Source organism: Petaurus breviceps, unplaced genomic scaffold (genome assembly GCF_028583685.1).
Source record: "Petaurus breviceps papuanus isolate PSGF00001 unplaced genomic scaffold, PetGlider_PUasm1.0 108, whole genome shotgun sequence".
Lineage (NCBI taxonomy): Eukaryota > Metazoa > Chordata > Mammalia > Diprotodontia > Petauridae > Petaurus > Petaurus breviceps.
This window is the reverse complement of record NW_027185593.1, coordinates 1,391,145-1,395,961: the sequence shown is the minus strand read 5'-3', so window position 1 is coordinate 1,395,961 and position 4,817 is coordinate 1,391,145. Positions and strand designations below refer to the sequence as shown.

At 43.9% G+C, this 4,817-nt stretch overlaps 1 protein-coding gene across 1 annotated transcript in view; it reads left to right on the top strand.

The window, feature by feature from the left end:
- Nucleotides 1–364: 364 nt before the first annotated feature.
- COPE (COPI coat complex subunit epsilon) overlaps nt 365–4,817 on the top strand; it is a 64,611-nt gene continuing 60,158 nt past the window's right edge. The window contains exon 1 of the mRNA XM_069068519.1: nt 365–368. The gene's annotated coding sequence lies outside the window, so the exon portion shown is untranslated. The remainder of the gene's footprint in view (nt 369–4,817) is intronic.

The window sequence follows — 4,817 nt, the reverse complement described above, 5'->3', positions numbered from 1 at the left end:
TAGAGGGACTGGAGAAGAGAAGGGATTCTCTCTTAGCTAGAACTTGTACCTTCTCCAGTGCCTAGCACAGCGCTCAGCATACCATATATGCTTAATAATTGTTCATGGGCTGCATTAACCAGTGAGGATGTACTCTTCAGAGCAGAAATTCCATGAAGAAGGTAGTCAACAAGCCCTTATGAAATGCCCACTGGGTACCAGGCACTAGGTTGGGTGTTGGGGATACAAAACCAAAAGAGAAACAGTCCCTGCCCTCAAAGTTTCCATTCTAAGAGAGGAAACAAGGTGTTTATATATTTGTTGTTGTCCAGTCCTGTCCAACTCTTCAAGACCCTGGGGACCACAGCACACTAGTACTGTACATGGGGTTTTCTTGGCAAAGATACTGGGGTGGTTTGCCTTCTCCCTGGATTAAGGCAAAAAGACATTAAATGACATGCCCAGGGTCACACAGCTACTAAGTGTCTGATGCTGGATTTGAACTCAGGTCTTCCTGACTCCAGGCCCAGTGCTCAATCCACTGAGTCACCTAGCTGCCTATGTTTACATATGGTATACGCAAATTAGGTATAAGGTAGGTGAGATGGGGGAGGTATCAAAGGCTGAATGTAAAAGATAGTGCTCAAGCTAATCCTTGAAGGATACTAGGGATTCTAAGGGTTGAAGGGAGAGAGTGCATTTCAGGTGTGAGGCACAGCCTGTGCAAACAAAGTCCTGGAGACAGGAGATGGAGCACCATGTGTGAGGAGCATTAAAGGCCAGTATAACTAGATCCTACTGGGTGTGAAGGGATGGGATGTGTAAGAAGACTGAAAAGGTCACAGAGGGCTTTAAATGCCAAACAGGAGAATTTATATTTGATCCTAGAAGTCACAAAGAACCAGTAAAGTTTATTGTGGAGGGAAATGACAGGGTCAAACGTGCCCTTTAGGAAATGGCTGGTCTGGGTTGGCACGGGGAGAGTCACAAAGCAGGGAGAGCATTTAGGGTATCTCCAAGAAGAGGCCGGACAGCCATTCCTCAGGTACTGTATCCTGCGGATTCCTTTGGGATGGGCGGGGCTAGACACTGGGATCCCTTCCAACTCTGAAATCTTGTGATTCCTTAGACTGGGAGGGACTGAAGACAAAAGAGAGAAAAGGGATTACTGTGAGGGCAATTTTCTAGAGAAGATGAGCGGAGAGGGGATCCATTGTTACGCAGAGAGCTTTGGCTTTGGCCACATCTTCATTTGGGACTGGAGTAGAGGACACCAGCATCATCCAGCAACCACAAATCAAAGAGACTGAAGTTGCCCCTGGGAAGAGAACATCATGTGGGTGACTTTGACAAGTTTACTTTCAGTGACATAATCAAGTTTACAGATGATAAGAAACAGGGAGAGCTAACAGATACTTAGGATGATGGACTCAGGAGCAAACATCTCTATGGGCTCCAAGACTGGACAGTATGGAGATAAAACCTTATAGGGTTAAGTGTAAAGTTGCAACTAAAGGTTCACATATCAGCTACATGAATATAGAACAAGGTAGGTATGACTAGACAACAATTCGTGTGAACAGGGTCTAGAGTTTTAGTGGACTGCACATTCTACATGAGTCAACAATGTGACATGGGTGCTTTGAAAAACAAAACAAACACTAAAGCTCTTTTGTTATGGCAAAGAATTGGAAAGTGAGAGGATGCCCATCAACTGGGGAGTGACTGAACAAATTGTGGGATATGATAGTGACAGAATACTATTGTGCTGTAGGAAACAACAAGCAGGATACTGTCAGAAAACCTGGGAAGATTTATGTGAACTGATACAAAGTGAACACCAGGAGAACGGTGTACACAGGAACAGCAATATTGCACGATGATCAACTGTGAATGACTTGCTTTCCTCAACAATACAATGATCCACGACAATTCCAAAGGATCCATGATGAAAAATGCTATCCTCCTCCAGACAAAGAACTGATGGAGTCTGAATGCAGATCAAAGCAGACTTTTTTTTTTTACTTTATTTTTCTTGGGGGTTTTATTTTGGATCTGCCTTTTTTTTTTGCAATATGACTAATATGGACATGTGTTTTGCATGACTGCATATGGATAATCTATATTAAATTACTTACCTTCTCAATGAGGGGAGAGGGGAGGGAGAGAATTTGGAACTCAAAAAAATTTTTAAATGAATGTTTAAAAGTATTTCTTACATGTAATTGGTAAAAATAGAGTGCTGTACCTGGCAATCAGAAAGACCTGAGCTTGAGGTGGCTACATGGCACAATGAATAGAGCACCAGCCCTGGAGTCAGGAGGACCTGAGTTCAAATTTGGCCTCAGACACTTAACACAAAAACTAGCCATGTGACCTTGTGCAAGTCACTTAACCCCAATTGCCCTACCTCCCCTGCTGCAAAAAAAAAAAAAAAAAGACCTGAGTTCAAATTTTGCCTTACATATTAGGTGTGTGGATAAGTCATTTAACCTCTGCTGCCTTAGTTTCTTCATCTGTAAAATAAGGATTATAAAAGCATTTACCATCTAGAGTTGTTGTGAGGATAAAATGAGATATTTGTAAAGCACTTTGCAAACTTTAAAGGGTTATATAAATTCTAACAAATATTATTATTCTGTATGACTGCTGAGAGCAGAGTTAGGAACTGTGGGGGAAAGCTATGGGAGAAAGAGTTTGACTCAACTGAGGACAGACTTTCTAACAAGTTTTCAGCTTCCAACAATAGAATATTAGTAGATGGTGAACTTCCTAGAAATTATAAATGACTTTTTAGAGGAGATTCTAGCACTAAGTGGAAAGTTGGTTTAGATCAATCAATCAATCAATAAACATTAAATGGTTACTATGTGCCAGGCACTGTGCTAAATGCTGGAGATACAAAAAGAGGCAAAAGACAGTCCCTGCCCTCAAGGAGCTTACAATTAAATGGGGGAGACAACATACAAAAAATTATATAGGAATTAAGCTGTAGACAGAACAAATAGGAAATCATTGAAGAAGGGAGGAACTGGAATTAAGAAGGGTTGGGAAAGGCTTCCTAGAGGAGGTGGAATTTTAGTTTGGACTTATAGGAAGCCAAGGAGGTCAGCAGCGGGAGCACAGGAGAGAGAGCCTTCCAGTCACGGGGGATAGCCAGAGAAAATGCCCAAAGCCAAGAGACAAGGGTCTTGTTTAGGGAACAGCCAGGAGACCAGGGTCACTGGATCAAAGAATATGGTTTGAAGACTAAGGTATAAGAAGACTGGAAATGTAGGAGGGAGGGAAGTTATAAAGGACTTTGAATGCCAAGTATGGCATCTTGTATTTGATCTTGGAGGCAATAGGGGGCAATAGGTAGTCTATTGAGTAGGGGAGTATTATGATCAGACCTGTGCTTTAGGAAAATCACTTTGGTGGCTGACTACATGGAGAATAAATTGGAATTAGGAGAGACTCAAGGCAAGCCTCCCTGGTCCCCAGCTTCCCCAGTGGTGACCCAGGAGTGAGATGATGAGGGTGGAAGAGTCAGAGGAGAGAAGGGAGCATATTCAAGAGATGCTGCAAAGGTAAAATTGACAGGACTTGGCAACAACTTGAACATGGGAGGTGAGAGATAGAATCCAGGATGACACCTAGTTGTCAGTCAATCATTTTACGGCTGAGGAAACCAAGGCAAACAAGGTCAAGGGACTTGCCCAGGGTCACACAGCTAGTAAGTGTCTAAGGCTGGATTTGAACTCAGGTCCTCCTGACTCCAGGCCCTGGTGCTCTCAAGATCTAAATCTGTGATCCTATAGTGGGACAGGATTCGAACCTGGATGTTCCTGACTCTATAGTCTGCTCCATTGACTGTAACTCTCAGATGCCATGCTGGGGAAAAAGGACGGAAATCAAATGGTGCCCTCAAAAAGATGACATCCTAGTGAATCTGAAATCTACGTGATTGGACCAGCTTGCAGGTAACAACCCTCCTGAAGGAAATTGATTCTTCTGGGACCTCTTCCCCCACACATACCTCGACCCCTTTGCCAAGCGAAAACTGAGCACCAGGTTGAGATGCAAGCTGATCCCTTAGCCTGTTGGGAGACGACATTTCCAACACAGGACTCTTTTTTTTTTTTTGGTGTTAAGGAAAAGCCACCATGCACAGATGGTATTTTTCATTAACCACAATGTTCGGATGTTTTGTTTTGGTGGCACTCAGGCCTGGGCTGTTCATCCAAATTCTCTGCAAGTGCTGAATGCCATTTGTTCTAAGCCAGCTCTGTTTGTAGGCAGGAATGAGCTCCACGTGATCATGGAATATGCGAGGAAGAAGGACCCCAATCTCCCTCCTTCTTGAGGTGAAGACCCTGAGTCCCAGGGCTGACATGCTTCCCTCTTGCAGAATTATAGATACTTGAGATGTTAACAGAGCTTTCCCTGTCGTTCCTCTGGCACACAGGCAGCCATCAGAGGCTACAAGGCCACTTCACTTCAAAGTGATTGTGAGTGAGATATGAGCAGGAGACTAAAGTGCTTTAGGGTTGAAAGAGGCAGTTACTGGCCTCCCTGTTCTGCCTTACTCACTGGGCTTGTGGTTATCATAGGACAGAGTCACAGATCCTTGGAGTTGGAAGGGACTTTCAAATATAGAATGTCAGGGCTGGAAGAGACCTCAGAATATAGAATGTCGAGCTGAGAGAGCCCTTAGATCATAGAATGTCAGCTGGGAGAAATTCCTCCCTCCCTCTCCTCTCCCTTTTCTTCCTTCCTTCCTTCCTTCCTTCCTTCTTCCTTCCTCCTCCTCCTCCTCCCCCCTCCCTCCCTCCTTCCTTCCTTCCTTCCTTTCCCCC